Genomic DNA, 18,442 nt, shown 5'->3' with positions numbered 1-18,442 from the left:
TTGTGCTCTATCCTTTTATTAGATTTTCTTAGATTTTCTCTCCTCTTCCCTTTTGTTCCCTCCTGCCTGTCAGCTCAAACATCGTCACACTACATATATGATGTAATAACTGAAATAAAACTAATAGAAATTAATAAAGAAAAACATGTAGAAGAAAAAATTCAATAAGAGGAGCCTATAGAGAATGTATAGAGCTCATCTTGGAAAACCAAAAACTTGTTTGGCACATCAGTGTATTCACATCATTTCTGATTGCAAAAGCTGCCAGACAGGACAGAAATTAAATTAATTTAATTTAATTTATTAGATTAAATTGGGTAATTTATTAAATTAAATTGGGGGAAATAAATGAGACTAATAGATTGTGTGAGTAGACTGTATTCATTTGGCTTAAATGTGCAACATTGTCTTCTTAAGGAAACTTAAGCAGAAAAGAATACACATATGTTAAGCCAATTATATATGACATTACAGAGATATAGCTTCCAACATGTATACAGTAATGACAAAGGAGACGTGAGAGTCTGAAATGTATGGGTGATCAGCATGCTCCTGCCTCCTACAGGAGCTGACATCAAACAGGTGGAAGAAAGGGCACTTCTTCCCACATGATTGAGGTGAGGTGGGGCAGTCATTGGACATGAATGTCATGTATGAGAGATCAATGGAGTGGCAGAAGCCAGCAGAGAGGCATGGAGGGCTGACAGCTCTGCCATGGAAATTTACAGCCTGTGTCTGTGGGAGCACAGTTCACCCTCCCCTCTTTGAATTTGACAGATGCAGCATGTTATGTATGCAAATGTCAATATATGTGTTCTAGTGAGGTGCATGTTGTTTATAAGTCATGAAGTAACAAAAGATTTTTGGTGTATTTAAAGTGCAAACCTTTTTTTTTTTTTTACTTTGTTGGTTTAACAGTTGCTGTTTCCTTTTTTGAAATGTGTCTAGCTTCCTCTAACCTGTATTACTTACGGAATGCAGTGCAATTTGTGGATTTTTAGTTTTGATGTGATTTAACCAGACGAGGTGGTCTATTCATGCAACAATTGAATGTTACAAGCAGGAGAAGGAACAAGTGATTATATCAGTCAGTCAGTAGTACTATTGCTAATATTAGCTGTTCAATATATTCAATTCAGTTTTATTTTTATAGAGGCCAATTCAAACAAACAGTTGCCTCAAGATAATTTATGATATATGAGAAACCGCAAAGCATCATGACTTCACCTCACAACAGCCTTTGGAGGAGAGCCAGTGATTAATAATAACTAAGGAATAAACGCAAAGTGGCACAGAGACTGAAAAGTGCGTAAAGAAGAAACATAGGAATCCCCCAACAGCTAATGCCTTACAAAGCATAACTAAGGGGGGATCCAGGGTCACCTAATCCAGCCCTAACTATATTCTTTATCAAAAAGGAAACCTTTAAGCCTAACCTTAAAAAGTAGAAAAGGTCTCTGTCTCCTCAATCCAAACTGGAAGCTGGTTCTACAGAAGTAGAAGAAAGCTCTGCCTCCTATTTTACTTTTAAATAACCTGGGAGCCACAAGTAAGCCAGCATCCTGAGAGCAAAGTGCTCTGTTGGCTAATACAGTACTGTGAGGTCATTAAAAACTTAATATCCTTATAGTATTGTTTTTTGCATAATTAATACATATATCTTCAGAAGTTCCATCCATCCATTGTCTTTGACTTATCTTCATCAGGGTCACACGGAGGCTGGAGCCTATCCAGTATGTTGCAGGGCTCTGCAGACATTGCTACTGACAATTTTACAGAAATGTTTAATAACAGCTTTTCAGATTTGTTAACTGCACATTAATGCATTATAAAAGACAGGCTTGAAATCTAATACTATAGAAGGCTCTATGCACATGCAGGGGTAACCAAATGTGCATGCAGGGACTCTGAGTTTTTCTGTTTTGTCTTTCTTGGTTTTTTTGACGTGTGTGTTTTTTCATTTGTTTCCTTTTTTACTCACCTTTTATTATCACTTTAACTTTTTAGTAAATGTAGGCACTTAAAAATTACTTGGACAGATTTAGGAAAAAGATCACGGCTCCCCATGATTAAAGCTTCCCCTTTCAAAACAGGAATTGTGCTTGATGACAGTTGACAAGTTGGAGGTGACATATCATTTTCAATAATGCCGTAACCCAGTGCATCACTGTGCAGATACAATGACACACCTAAAAAAGCAAAAATGCAACCAGTTAACTGCATTTTCATTGTTGTGGTATTTTTTGATTAATTTATTAAAATCAAAATAAAATTGCAAAGTGATGATAGAGAGCATAAATGGATAAAAACGTATAAAAAGTATGTTTCTGATTTTAAAGTAACCTTGATCATAAATTTACAGTTACTGTGGTTTTCTTTGCACTGCTGTCCTTAGCTGTTGTAAGAGCAGATCCTCTGCCTCCTTTAAAATTCTTAGTGTTGTTAGTTATTTTACCATGTAATATTCAGTTGATAGTCATTGTCACACACCTAACTGAAGCTAATTAAAAAAGTTCACAGTTACACATGGCTTAATTGGAAATGCAGAGCAGAAACACAGTTTCTATTCCATTCATAACTTTGGTCAACTTCCTTTTGGAGGTATTTTAAACTGCCTGTAGTATTGATGCATATAGTTAAATAGCAAAGGATTATAATTACAGAAACAGGCAGCAGTTTTTCTGGATTGTGTTTGGTGTTTTATGTTTTTTTTTCTTATTATTTTAACTTGCATTTGTGCATGCTGTGATGACGTGTTCTCCTGAGCACACATATTAATTTCCTTTGTAAAATTATTTGTAGAATTTTCTATTTTTAGTGGAGTGCCTCTGAATTTGGTACTGTAGATGATGACATTTCTCTAGGATGTTCCTCTGATGCCAGGTCATGATGCCAGTTATCGTAAGAGTAAAAGATGTTTTTTAAGCATTACAAACTCCCTTTAGCCCTCTCCCTAATTTTTTTTAAAACATTTTGCTGGCATAAAATTCAAAGCCAGTTTTAATTTTTCACATATTTCTCAATGTCATAATTTAATATGTTGTCTTTTTTTATTTTTTACTCTCTGCTCTACTAAAGTAGTGTTGCAGGATTCAGTTCAAAATAATTCTTAATTATGTTATAATTACAACCCTGCAATTTACTGACTGTGTGAAACCAGGTGCTTTAGACTTCTTTTTCTTTCTGATTGGTTGCCTCCATAAATACAGCTGTCAATAGCAGATGCAGTGGCTTGTGTTCTCACAGCCAGGGCTGTGTTGCTGTGATGACCAGGTTAGGGATATGTGTTTCCAAAGACATTGCACAAATATTTTTTAAAAAAGAAGAACGAGAAGAAGTCAAAGCTCACAGCAAAGCTCACATGGATAATTGTATACGCTGACAATGCCAGTTAAGTCCAAGTTAAGTCTGGACAGAACAGACGCCCTCACATTAATTCAATTTTATTTTATTTCTATAGCACCAAATGGCAACAGCAGTTCCTTCAAGGGGTTTTATGTTGGTAAGGTAAAGACCCAACCATTATACAAAGAAAACATAGAAAACCCGAACAATCATGAGTAAGCACTTTAGTGACAGTGGGAAGGATAAACTCCCTTTTGACAGGAAGGTCCATGGAGGGGCGACCGCAACTGGTTGGGGTAAGGGGGGGAAGAAAGGACAAAAGACATGCTGTGAAAGAAACCAATAATTAAAAATACAGAGAGGTGCACATTAACCAAATATGAGTTGTGATTATGAACTCATTCAATATTGTCTTATTTTAGAATTTGTAGTACTCATTTACCTCATGTTTTTGATACTTCTTTGTTTTTACTTACTGTTACACAACATTCATTGTATAAATCTACATAACCGATAAGGCATGCAAAATGCAGCACCTACATGTGCTGGCTAGCAGGAATGAAAACAGCAAGGAGTCGGACAAACACATTACAGTTATTTGCAAACCACTGCATTCTGTTTTTATTTACATATTTCACGGCATCCCGTGTTTTGGAGACAGTTGTGGTGTATCCATACATATATTAGTCAGAAGCAATTAGCAGACACTTCCTATGAGACCTTATGGCGAGCAATCAGAAGATAAGGTTCTCAGATGGCTTCAATTTTTTTCACCCAGGTTGTTCTGTAGAGTACATAACTACCCTATTTCCCTCTTGTGGAGAGCCCTTCATCTGAAATGGGAACACTTACCCAAAATGAGCCCCACATCTAAGTACTGTGTATGGATGGGACAGGCCTCTTGACTGAAGAAGTGCTATTAACCAATTTGACATACTAAGAAGTCTCCTTTCTAATTTCGAATAATTCTTAGTGGAGGAGGTGAGGTTGAGAGCTTCGCTGTAGAGCTACTCAGCCAGAGATCAAAGTGCCAACCCCCAAGTGGATTAACGGCTGCTCCCGGGGTGATCACACCTCACACACTCAGGTATACGCACAGCGACCCTCGATGTGAAGTGGATTTCTTGTTCTTTTTTTAAAAAGGATTACCCCAACACACATATGCACGCGCCCTCACACACTGAAGGCAAATAAAAATAGGGATGAGACCACCTCCGCGGTTCTGATTTTCTCAACCTTGACAAAGTGAGGCTGGTTTTAGTTAGAAGCAAAGGAGGGAGGTGTGAGGAGGAAATAAAATGTGAGGCATATATCATCCCTAATGTGGTGATATGTTATACAGCGGTATTTTGTAATGGCATGTATTCATAGTGTCAATGGCTCTGTTAAAGTGACAGGAGTTATCCTGTTAAATTATAGCTCTAATCCCTGCCATCAGTAAAGCTTCACTCTAATATCACTAATGGCCAATATGGTAATTGTACCACATTAAAGGACTCACAGGATGTCTTTGGGAAAATTTATGACAATGTTTTGGTTTATGAGTTCTTACACATTCTTGTCCAACTTTAGTAATTTCCATAATTGTGTTTGACACACTTTGGCTTAATTTGATGCATTAAAGAGTGGCACAAACAGATTCTGTGTATCTATTAAAACGCTTAACTGCTTGTTTCTAGATATGCTACTGCCACTGTAAGCTCAGCATTCACACATGAAAGCTGGATCAGGTGAATAATTTATGATTCTCGTTCCTCTCTGTGAGAGCATTACACAGTCTGAGTCTGATATAAAAAAAAGAAAGAAAAAATATGTTCTATTGCTGCAGTAAACTACAAGGCAGGCCTTAATTGTGCACTGCTGAAATTTGAATGTGGAGCTGCATAAGCTGGTGGTGCCTCTGCAGTAGTTCTATGCACTGATCCACCAGTGTTTCCCCCAGCACAGGCAGAAGCCAACGAAGTTATCTTACACATGACAGCTTCAGTCTGCTTTGGGATGGCTGAATAATTCAAAGTTCTTACACAGGACCATCTGGCAGGCCAAAGACACCAGCCTTCCTCAAATAGCTTTTGTAAAGCTCGTGTTGGGTGAAACAGCAGGACCGCTGCACAAGCAGACTGAGCTGCTTACCAGCAAAATGAAATATGCTGCGTCAGACTGATGGCAAATTTGTGAGCATATAGGCAATCAAGGCAATTAAGCTCAAATATTGTTGATAGGACATAAAGCCCATTTTCACTTTGCCCTCAGGCTGTACATCAGCTGAGATGTCAAATATATCTCAATTTCTCACACCCTGCAGAGTTTGCAGAATATCGGGAATAAAGATATCATTTTGAACAACAGACATTTGCACTAGCCCACAGTGTGGACTACACTGCTGTATAAAAATCTACGCAACAGATGTGTGCATACAAAATGCAGCACCTGCATGTGCTGGGTAGTAGGAATGAGCACCTTCCAACAAAAAAGGTACCCAAAATTTTGTCCTGTAAGCTGCTTGAAGAAGCCTATTATGAAGTATGGTAGGGATATATATACTTCAGTCAATTGCAAGCCAATACCATGCATAGCTAATGTAGTTTTAAGATTTTAGAAATAGCAACTTAGAAGTGGCTGTGGCTCAGATGGGATAGGGAGGGGTCTACTAATCGGAAGGTTAGATCTTGATCCCTGGCCCCTTCAGTCCTTATGTGTAAGTATCCTTGTGTAAGATGCTGAACTTCAATTTTTACCCAGTACACTAACTGGCAGTGTGTGTGAATGTGCATGAATGTTAGATAAATTGTTTATGCATAATGTAAAAGCACTGCATGAATGAGTTTATGAATGGTTGAAAGAGGCCTCTAGGCTTTGAATTCTCAGTTAGAATAGAAAATCATCATATAATACCGTTTACCAACCTAAACGTAACACCAGCTTAAAGGTTATACAGTAACAATGAGTTTTCAAGCAGGAGCTTTTCGTCTGCACTCACTATCTATTCATGCTGTAAGATCACAGCTAGTTATTTAGTTATTTAAGTTACAACTCTCTTACCGGTTTATCAACCTTTAAAGTACATTTAGCAACAGTTCACAAGTAATTTAGGGTCACATAAAACAAGCCTATGTGAGTCACAAAAATTTATAAAAGAAAAAGTTTTTAAAAAAAAAGTAAAATAATGATTAAAAGCAACAACAAAATTGATATGTGTAATAGACAGTCTCTTCCTTTATGCCCTTTAGTTAAATGTCTTGTCAGCATGAGATAGACAGACAGCCTATCATGTTATCTAACACGTATTTGCTATTGCTTGTGTGATTAGATTGGCAGGAAAAAGTTATTTACCTCTAACGCGTAACGCCATACTCTTTAAATTTGATTCAAGTTGCTCCAAATTTGGTTTTACCCTAAGATTTTTTTCCCCATTATTATTATTTTTAAAACAACACATAAAATAAATAGAATATAATTAGAATATGTAATCTTTCTATCTAACAGATGGACGCAGGGAAAATAATCCCTACGTGCTCTCAGAATCACTTCTGCGCTTTTAGAAACTTTTGTGACGTCCTTGCATCCAACATCGTTGCGCATCCGCCCTCCCTCGCCCTCCTCCTTCTTCAGAAATACGCCCCGGCTCCGTCCGTGCCGCCTCCACCAGTCAGCAGCGGTACGGGGTGAGCTCCACGCGTCTCCGCGGCGGAATTGCTACTGAAGGGCACCGCGATGAACGTGGACTTCAGAAAAGGCTTCAACTAACAGGGATCCGCGTAAAACGAGAGGAGAGCTGACGCTGTGCTCACCGGCGGGCGCAGGCTGAGAGTTCCGTTCTGCGTGTTTTTATGATTATTATTTTTAATCTCGCACCTGCTCACGCGCGCTGAGCGGAACATCCCGAGTCGGAGCCAACTTGCACTACCGCACTTGCCAGTAGTTGTCCCATAAGGAGCCGAACCTGCGAGCTTACGGGGGATGCTGAGAGGGTTTCTGATCTCCGTTACTGCTCCTGCTGAGCGCCGGGCTGGAAGGGTAGCTGGCGTGTCCTGGGGAGGATGCTGAACAGGTAAACACAAGCTAAGGAAAAAAAAACCGTTCTTATATTAACACTTTGCCCGTTATTTATCCTCAGCCTTGCTGGAGCTGTAGGAGGTGGAGAGGGTTAGTCCAGATTAGCTCTTCTTCTGCCTCTCGACCTTCCTGAACTTGTTTGCTTGTATCTGTGCACAGTCACTCTCATCGCAGGTGATTTATTATTGTCTCAGGCGGCAGGTGCTATTTTCATTGCTGCTGCTTGTCATCATTACTCTACATTTACCATCTTATAGTGCTTTTGTTAGTAGCTAAGTGCTTAAAGCTCTGTGGCAGTCTGTGAGAATGAAGATGAAAGGTAGAGTGTGGAGCAGTCAGTGACATTAGGTTAAGGGCTTAGGTTTAATGTCAACAGGAAAATACTGCTGCCCGTGGAAGCTCTTCAGTATCCTTGCTTGTCTTGGCTCAGCCAACTGTATTTCAGGCTTGAACATCCATTGCTTGCAGCGTTGGACTTCACACCATTCAACAGCTCTGAGACTGGAAATGGAAAAAGTCATTTACATAGCACTTCACTAAAATTACGCTACAAGCCCAATTCTCCTGTATAAAGCACTTAATTCTATGCATTTTAAGCATGTCATCTCACACTGACAGTTTACCTAACATGCATGTCTTTTATTCATAATGCTCTGAATAAAAAAAAAAAAGAAATTAGGAAGTACCAGCAATATCTGCGAATCAATTTCCCGTCAGGGACAATAAAGTTACCATTGACCATTGACCATATCTGTTGTTGCTGTGGATTTTCTCACAAATTAAGTTGTTTTGTAACTTGTACCGGTACAAGTCGATATGTTAGCTTTGCAGATCTGAGTGCCGTGGTTAAATGAATCAGCTTGATTCCTCCGGCAGAGGAAGACAAATCATTTTTCTAGGCTATGCTTTAATATTACTGTCATAACTTTGTGTTTGTTTGTTGCATTTTGTTTAAGAAACAAGATTATAAATTTACTGAATTGGTATTTATTAGTAGGGCTGGGCAATATGACCTCAGATCAAATCACCATTAATACATATACATACAGAGTTCTTGCGCTCATAGTTCACTAGGTTTTTACTGAAGCTGACATATTTTTTTCTGTAATATGATTGAGCTCCAAATTTAACATATTGGTGATAATCACAAAACAATTTCTTTTTTACAGTTGTTGGTTGTCTTTGTTTGATGTTGTCTTTACTAAAGTCAAACAATGGACATTGTTTTTTTATTTGGTACAAAGTACGCAAGTTGGGCAATCGGCTTGGTGTTTGACTTTTCCTCCTTGGTGTTTCCACGTCACAGACTAGATAAGGCAGTCCTGTTACAACACACACAGTAGTATGTATAATAATGGGGGGAGTATTAATTTAATTGAAAAGGTTCTGATTGTCAGTTTTTATGCAGTTTTGATTAATTGTCTGTCCCATTCTTCAAACTAGCATCAGTTGCTAAAGTTAACAAAAGACAAGGTAACAAGTGAAGGGAAACATTCACAGGGATATGATTCTAACCCTTTAAGTGGAATATATTTTTTATGACATTGTGAATACTATTATGTGCTTGCTGACTGGTACACGGAAAGTCTTTAAGCAATAACACTATTAGTTAAGCAAAATTGATCCAACCACACTATCAGAGTATGTAGAAAGCGAAATGTAGAGAAATTCTTGTCATGTGTTCCACTCAGTTTCAAAGAATTTTGGTCGGTTCAGGATGAACAACTGAATCGACACTGTCTGTTGTGATACATGGCTACCATTTATGCAGTCCTGCTGTTGGTCCACTGTTCAGACAGCGATCTTATAATCAGTGTGTATTAGTAATGTTTATAGAAATCATTGGTAATGTTTTCACAGTACTGTAGCATGTGGGTGCAGGAATAATTTGTCTGATCCGTCAAACTGTCGAAATACGTAAAAAGTGCTCTGTTGTGTTTGTTTCCTCTGAGGACTTTTTCTTCATTATGCCCATTAAGAAGAGAGAGCAAATTATGCAGTCACAGTGCAAATATATTGTTTTGCACTCCCCAATTTTAATCTGCCGATTATAAGTGAAAATATTCTGGTTATGCAGGATCCCACCCAAAAAAACAAAACAAAAAAAACCCCAAAAAACAAAACAAGCCAATAAAGAAGTTATCTGTCATTCTCTATGACTTAAAAACTGGGTTTGCTTGTATATTGCAGTAGTACCACTAATAACAAGACCATATATTTCTAGTTTTAACTCAGTAAAGGCTAACGAAATGCATTAATTAACTGTTGTATCTTTTGTCTAAATTCTAAAAAAAAAAGCTGCATGAAGCAAATGCTGTTATGACTGCACAAAGATTACTTTTTTTCTTGAATGTTATTCTTTTCTTCCATCATTATGCAGTATAACATATCAATAGATCCACACCTCAATGTACACTCATATGCAGCTGAAATAGAAAGTACATTTTAAATGATAAGTTAGTAATATTTCCACCTTTATATAAGACTTGGATGTAGGCAGCATGATGTCATCCACTGAACATATAAGTAATTTTGTGAAGCCTCAAGCTGAGTGTTTTCGTCCTAGCCATCTTGGCTTTTTTCATCCCAGGTGTTATGAGCGCAGTGCGAAGCTGGCTGAGACATCCAACAATGTTGCATGCTCATTGGATAACAAGTATAGTATATTATTGTTTTATCCTTGTTTTCAGATTCAGTAAACTAATATTTTTTCTTAACTGGTTATCCACTTCAGGTTCATGAAGGGGCATATTATATTCCTGCTTTCATGGGATAAAAGGGAGAGACCAGTCCATTATAACTCTAACACAGTGAGAGACATGGCCATTTTAGAACCATCAATTAGCCTAACAAGCAAAGGAAATCAAACAAGGTAAAATATTGTCAAATAGAAATAGAGAATTGAAAAAGGCTTTCTAAATGTATTTCAAGAATTTTAACAAGGTCTTAGAGCAAGAAAACTGAGGGGTTATTTTCTTAGACATCTATTTAACCAGGAGTAACCACAGGAGGTACCCCTGCTGGCCATGAAAGAAGCACAGGTGTAAGGCTCTACGGCATAGAGTTGATTAAACAATTTCTGATTTAATTACTTAAAATGATTGTCATTAAAATCCCTCAAACATGTTGTCAGTTACATTGAATGGCATTGAACAACTGGTTCTCATACTGTAACTGGTTCTTTTAACTTGATTTAAAATTGTAAAGTAAAAAGTCTGTGAAATACTAAATGCTAAACTTCCTCCTGGATTTGATCTCAGTGTCCACACTGGGTAATGTCAAACACTGTATTGGTTTAATGACTTGCATAGTCTGTATTTACTGCAACCTACAATTTCTGTTTCACCTTAAAATGACACCGATATATCATATTCTTGAGCATGGATCTCATCAGTGGGTAACTGTAGATGTGTTCCCGAAGGTCTGATTTGAGTTATCAGAGGTCATGATGGCACAAAGCTAGCAGCAGCCAGGACAGCATATTGCTCTATTCATCTTAATAACTCCTGTGGGCAGGGTGGCCGCGAAAGTTGAGGAAGGGCCTGAAAACTCTCTCCTGTGACCTTCTGAGAGAAACAAATGGAGCAGCACATGGCTGGCAGACGATCCAGTTGAGCTGCCAACTGCAGTAAAACTGTGAAAAGAAAAGCTAACATGAGAGAATTAGTCTATCGGTCTGATTTTACAGAACCTTCTACACTACATTGGTTTGACCTCTTACTCAACCACACATTATATTTCGCTCACGTTTGTCTTTGTAGAAGCACTAATTGAATTCATCCAATATTAAGGAAAGGACCCACATACTATACCAACTTGACCTTGGCTAAGAGTTGCTAACAACTTGCGTCAAAGTGAGGCCTGCTGTGCCATCACTCCACATTCATGATGGTCAATCTCCTATTTCTAATTTAGAAAATATGTTTGTGTTACTGCAACATGGATTCATTTCTTGCTTACTAAGCAATTATGGTGGCAGACACAAAGAGAGAAGAGGAGGGTAACTATAGGATTGAAACCTGAGGATGGTGCAGGAATTTGTCAGCCCTCTGCACTGACACCATTATCCAAGACAACTTCTCACGGATGGTGATATATGACTAAGGTGACCATAATCATTATTCACAGAACAGTCTTCTTCTTCTTTTCCCTGGCATCCCTTCATCCTGGGTCTGATCAACTGTGTTCCATTATGCTGCTGTAATGATTTGTGGAGGTCTGTGTTGCTGTAGCATTTGAAGGACGGTGTGTTGCAGAGCTTTCCAAAACAATATCATAACCCATATCCATTAGCCATATGGGTTCCATTCCCCAGATTTGCTTGATGCAATTTAGGTGTCCTCGCACACTAGACCCATGTGACACGCCTAGGATTCAATTAATTAGACGGTATTGTTTTCTTTTTCTAGCTTTTGTACCCTACTTTAAATAGTAGTTTCCACTTTGTATGTCTTATGGAAAAAGCTGATGATTTTCTTTGAGATTACTTTATTCATTAAATATTTAATCAGTGGATTTAGCAAAAACAAGGCTACCACAGTTTATTAAATGACTACTTCTTTTTCTGTATTGATTGTAATGGTCAAAAACTCCGTCAATATGGCGTATGGGATATGCTGCATCATATCTTGACAAATACATGACAAATTGAAATAAGAAAAGTGGACATTGTTTTAAAGTTCTCTATTAGATATTACAAACTAATCCCAATGTAGATTTTCTTTTAGATCCAGGGACTCGTTTTATGTATGCTGTTTAAAGCACTGATGGAGGTTTGCAGTATTGGACTATTCTTGTACTTGGACATGAACCTCAACCACGTAATTACAACATCAGCTAAGGTCCTGCAGTAATTGCTTTTTTTCTTGCTCTCTTTCAGGGGAGTGATTTGCTGATACGTCATATACGGCAGAATGAAATGGCATTTTATCAAATTACCACAACAGGTAAATTTTTGCCAGGGACACACAGACACATTCTTCCTCTTTCTGCAGTGTATAAAGAGAAAACACAAATACTGAATAAATAACAATATTAAATTGTAGTTTACCTTAGAAACCTACTGCTTTCTGATTATACACCACTAATAAAAGCTGCATTTCATGGATGGACTTTAGCATGGGTAGTTTTAAGCTTGAACATTTTCAAAGAAATTTTGAAACACAGGCTCTGTGTTCCTAACACTCGCCCTAGTTTTCCATTACAATAGTAGAATGTTCCTATAAATTTTGTATCATTAGCAAACAACAGTGTGGGAAACAAACAATATTTGTCTTCATAAATGTTATAAAAATATTTTGTCTCTATGGTTTATGTTGCAATGAGTCTTGGTAGTTACAAAAACAAAAAATTGTTTTCTGTTCATCCTTTTTAATTTGAGCGTAATGTAACTGATGAGGAAAACATCCCCGGACATTGTGCCTTCCTTCTCTCACCACAACCGGTCGTGGCAGATGGCCGCCAACCCTGAGCCTGGTTCTGTCAGAGCTTTCTTCCTGTTAAAATGAAGCTTTTCCTTTTCTCTGTCGCCAAAGTACTTGCTCATGGGGTGGGGGGTCATATGATTTTTGTGTTTTTCTCTGTATGTATTTTTGTAGGGTCTACCTTATAATATAAAGCGCCTCGAAGCGACTGTTGATGTGTTTTGGTGCTGTATAAATAAAATTTATTCAGAATGTCCATGAAAATGGAACACGATCACAGGTGGTGACATGGGACAGAATTATTGCTGACTTTGCCACAACTTGTCCTTTAGGACAAATGAAAGTAAGGAGATTTGTTATGAAGAGCTCCCATTTCTGTTATCAACTGTTTGAACTAAGCTTGTGGTTCAAACTCATTGGTATTACATGAGAACAAGCAAGTCAAACAGTGCTTGCCATGCTCTTAGCCAGGCAGTGCTTGCCTCATCAAATTTAAAAAGATACATAAATTAAAACATACAAACAACCATAAATTCAAAAACAGTGCTGTCATAAAGCTCCTCACCTATTTGCGTTCATCCCATGCATTACTTCTATCTTGTGTCTTTGGCTGCAGTTGACTATTATACTGAAAGCCCTGCTTGTTTTGTACTCTTGAAAATTGCAAAAAGTAGGTGTGTCTGTCTCCTGAGCTGAGTTGAGAGCACAGCAGCTTTTTTTTTTGGTTTGCTCATGCACATTGTGGATAAACCTCTGGTCTTTCACAGGAAACTGATGACCAGCGTGTGTGGCAAACTGCTGCAGGCCCTACTTTCATTTCTCTGAGATCAGTTGCAATCTGCGCTTTGTGTGAAAACACAGCTAGCATAAGCAAGTAAATGAGTATCAGTGATTTATCATTGTAACAGATGAGTTTCCTCTTACTACCTAACAACTTAACTACTTTGGCCAATGTGTGATGGAGTGTGAAAAAGTTGTTAAAAAGGTCTAATGATGATGGAGAGGGACAGTACCTCTGACCATGTGCAGGCTCAGCAGCACTTTCAGATTAGCGTCTATGAGAAAGCACTTGGTTGACTGAATGTAACAAATTTAACCAGCTGTCTGTGAACACTGCACCTTCATTTTTCATTAATATTATTTTCGATATTTTGGATATTGATAGTTAATGATGTGACACACAGCTCAAGCCTTTTAATTCAAATTATTTTTAATTATTATATTTTTGAACACTTAAAAAAATCATGACGTAGACCTGCAACTGTTTTTACTTTTGATACCTTATGTCTCGAAAGCCAGGGATTGAACTCAGAATCAGAATCAGAATACTTTATTGATCCCCAGGGGAAATTATGTTGGTTACAGTGCTCCAGTACAAACAGTAACAAAAACAGACAATACAAGAAGTAAGAAATAACACAATATATAGAATATATACATATATATATATAAGTCAGTTACTGATGAATATCTGGATAAGAAAGAAGAGCACGTGCAAAAATTGTGTAGCTATAGCAGTATACAGTGTGTTAGGTGGATGAGTTGTACAGGGAGATGGCCACAGGCAAGGATGGTTTCCTGTGTCGTTCAGGTGCTTTTTGGTAATCTCAGTCTCTCGCTGGACGTGCTCCTGTGGCTAGCCAGCACGTCATGGAGTGGGTGGGAGGAATTATCCAACATTGCTGCCAGAGTTTGCGCCCTTGACCATCATCTGACACACATTGTACATGACCCCTAGAGTTCCCTAATGCCCTGAATGTTGTAGGGCTGTGTCGGCTGACATGCCTCTGCAATACAACTTGGAGATCTGCAGTAGTGCCACCGGATTGGCTGACTAGGGTGGTGGTTCTCATCTTTAAGAAGAGGACCTGGAGAGCGTGTGCTCCAGCACCAGGGGTCACGCTACTTAGGCTTCCTGACACCCCTGGAGAGATTATATTTCTTGGCTGGCCTGGGAATTCTTCTGTGTTCCCCAAGATGAGCTGGAGGACGTGGCTGGGAAGAAGGAAATCTGAGGTTCTCTGCTTAGGCTGTTTAGGCTGCATTCCTTCCGGACGATAATGCCCCTGATAAGAGAAACAAATGGATACTTTATGGATGGATACTCTACAATAATTTGTTTGAGGTATAGCGAGGAATTTTCATAGTTTTTGATTGCATTTCTTCCTAAATTAATAGTTTGAAAAACTCTTCCATCACTTGTCATTGTCAGCGCACAGTAAAAAATGTTTGGTTATATATTTTATAATTATTTTATTCTAGAATTCTTCAGCCAGGAAAAAGTGCTTAAAAGTGAAGACATCCATCTGAAGTGCCGATAGTCAGCGAAAAGGTATTTTTTAATGTGATCCAAGATGTTTTTGTTTCTGTGTTTGTGGTGGTGGGCGGGCAATCATCTCTGTTTGCATTTCACTGCATGCCACTGTTCAAACTGATGTTTTAAGTTCAAACATATTCAGTGACATCAGAAAATACCACTGACTGCTATAAGATAGTCATCCCTTATTTTTTTTAATCGCTTTTCTGTTCACATTCAAAGACATGGCTGTATCTGTAAACAGAGTTACAGAATATTTGCTGGTTACTGTACAGCTGCATCTGACATGTCTGTTTTCATCCAAGTAGCTGCACCAGTCTTAGCTAGAGAACACTGAACACAAATTGTTGAACTCACATACCAGATTGTCTAGTTCCTCCATTGTCCATTTTCTAGAGCCATGTATTGCTATTCTCAGAGACAACAGATAGTTTATTACCTAACTACCATCTAATATGTCCATTCTTTATTGTTTCTCAACAAGAACTCCAATCGTAGTTGAATCCTAACCCTATGTTTTAGAGACAAGCTGAAGTTGATGCATTTTGTTTAGAAATATTTTTTTCTTGATTGCCAAGACTTTGAAAAGTGATTGAAAAAAATATAGGGATAGTGTTAGGAATAGGGTTATCCCCAGTAATTACTTAGAAAGTAAATTAAATTTATTTTAAGCCTCTGAAGCCTAAGAGCATTTAGTCTCCTTATGAAAATTCTAGGCATAGCTTTTGATTTTAGTCATTACTTGCTGAGAACACAGTTTCAGGTCTTTTCTCTTAGTTCTTACCAGAAGTATTATTTCACTTCAATGTCTTCTTATTAACAGCAAAACTGTAACGCTTTTCAGAGTTTGTATGCTTTGGGCTGTTAACAATAGCAACATGGGAGACTTGCGAGGTGAAATAGCCAGGGTTAATTTTAAGAATAAGTTAAGAAAAATTGAAGAAATGATTATATAAAGCTAATTTTTAAGAATGCCGGAACAATAGGAAATGATAGTATCAGAAGGCTTGTAATGTATATGATTTATTTATTTTTCATTTTATCTGAGTCACTAGATTCAATTACTGCTGTGCTTGCATTTTAAAACTGTTAATTTGAAGTTGCGCTGGTGTTTTGCATGGATAGTTATTTATTACCACTGCTGTGTTTGCAGTCTAATTGGCTTCTGAACACATAAATAACGACAGCAGTGAGAACTTCCATCCAACTTGTTCTTGCTCCATTTCAGTCTCTTTCTCTCGGACGGACCTCTCTAGCATAGCAGCTATAGCCCAACAAAGCACATTAAGTTTGACACACAGAACAAACAAAGCTGTAGTCAAGGTGGACCACAGATGTTATTTCCAGGTATCTGAAAATAACACGTTATATCCCATCTAGCAGTGAAGATTGTGTAAAGGCCTGTTTTGCTCACTGGAATGAGGGCGAGCGGTTAAATTCCCTTAAGGGGTCACTTGTGCGTAAAATGTAAGCATGTTCAACTGGCTCTTTTCACTTAGCACTCTTGTGCTCATGTTAGCTATAGACCATATGACTGAAAGTGCCAGTCATATGGTCTAAGTTGTTCTTGTAAAAGTGGCACATCAGCACCCATCCCAAGACAGTTTCAGTAAAATAATAAAATAAAGTAAAATAAAATAAAGTAAAATAAAATAAAATGCAGAGCTTTTACGTCAGATTGCTTAAAAATGATTTTGGCTGATAAAGACTGGTCAAGCACATATTTCAGTGTGGATTAAACACAAAAGTTTGCTTATTTTATAACTGCTATGTAAATTACAGAACTGCACATCATTCACCCATAAGCATCTGTGGAAATTAAATGAGTATGAATACAAATAAGAATTTTGATAACATAACTAAAAGAAACAATAAATATTAAACTATTGTCTTGGTCAAAATCCTGTAAGTGAACCCTCTGTTTAATCTTCTTTTCTTATCTATGGTAAAATTGGGTTAAAAAAACACTCATTCACATTAAACCCACAGCTTGAAACACTATGCTAAATGGTACAGAGTGTATTCAAAGGGCTACATAGCTGATACATCAGCGCCTAATTGAAGCTACTTTTGACACATATTGTTCTGTTAAGTCACTGAGAATTATATGAGCCATTTTTATAGCTTTCCATGGGTTGCAGCATATTTACAGGGTTGGTGGGTCTGATGTTGACACATCTTATACATGGCCTATGTAAGGTGGTCATGTGGCTCAGGGCAAATATGGCTCAAAACTGTGGATAAGGAAGACATTTGGGCTGAACATTGCTATGTACAGTATACAATCTCTTCAGTTCACATTTAGTTCAGTTCAATTCAATATCAGTTCAGATTTATCTATTTAACAGTGAGTGGTGTGTAAATACATAGTAAGGGAAAAAAGCTGTTCAAGGGAAACCCACAGCAGTGTACGCCTATTGCAGTGTAACTAAGGCAGCATTCAAGGTCACATGATCATGCCCCAATGATATGGTTATCAAAAAGGAATGTTTCATGCAAATGGAGTCTAAATGGACCATGTTTCCCACCTCTGTTGGTGAGGAGGCTGTACAGAGCTAAAGCCACAAGGCAGGAGGTTGACACTCAAAGTGAAGGGAGCCAACTGATGCAAGAATGAGTCCTATTGGGCTAAGTTAGCTTGTGGGACTCTGGAGGCAGCTGTCAGGTACAGAGGAAGCAGAGTACAACTTTGTCAGTAGCTGAAATAAAATCTTTATTAACCCCAAATTGCCAGAAGGTAAAAAAAATAATTTCCAAAAGCCAAAAATAACATACAGTAGTTAGGCCACCCATCATCACTGATGATGACTGGTTGTTTTAAGGCTTTTCTGTTGCATTCATTGATGGCGATTAAAGGCTAAGACTAGATTCATATTTGACTTACACTCCCTGTGCAGACAGCTGAATTAATTAAAAGAGAAACATGTCTTTAATTAGACACTCTTGAAAAAGATGACACTGTTAGCACTGTCAGACACCTTGTGGCATTTTGGTGCTGAATAATGTGAATATAGTGACAGATTTCACTAAAATTGTCTGTTGACTCTGCGCGCAGGGTTGCATCAAGGCCAGTGGATTTGAGTTAACATGCCTGAAATTCATTGTACTTGGAAATATTTCATCACTATTATAGTCTGAGTCAGATTTCATAGGTTTCATTTCTGCTGGTCCATCTGTCGTGTCTGCGCTAAGCCTTATATAAATGTCTATAAAGAAACTATAGACAAAAAAACCTGCCATCCTCTGTCTGTGTGAGCTTTTTCATGCAGCCCACTGTGTTGACAAAAAAGCTGATGTCTAT

Source organism: Pundamilia nyererei, unplaced genomic scaffold, assembly GCF_000239375.1.
Source record: "Pundamilia nyererei isolate P.nyererei 1_Seehausen unplaced genomic scaffold, PunNye1.0 scaffold00174, whole genome shotgun sequence".
Classification (NCBI taxonomy): Eukaryota; Metazoa; Chordata; class Actinopteri; order Cichliformes; family Cichlidae; genus Pundamilia; species Pundamilia nyererei.
This window is presented reverse-complemented; position numbering follows the sequence as displayed.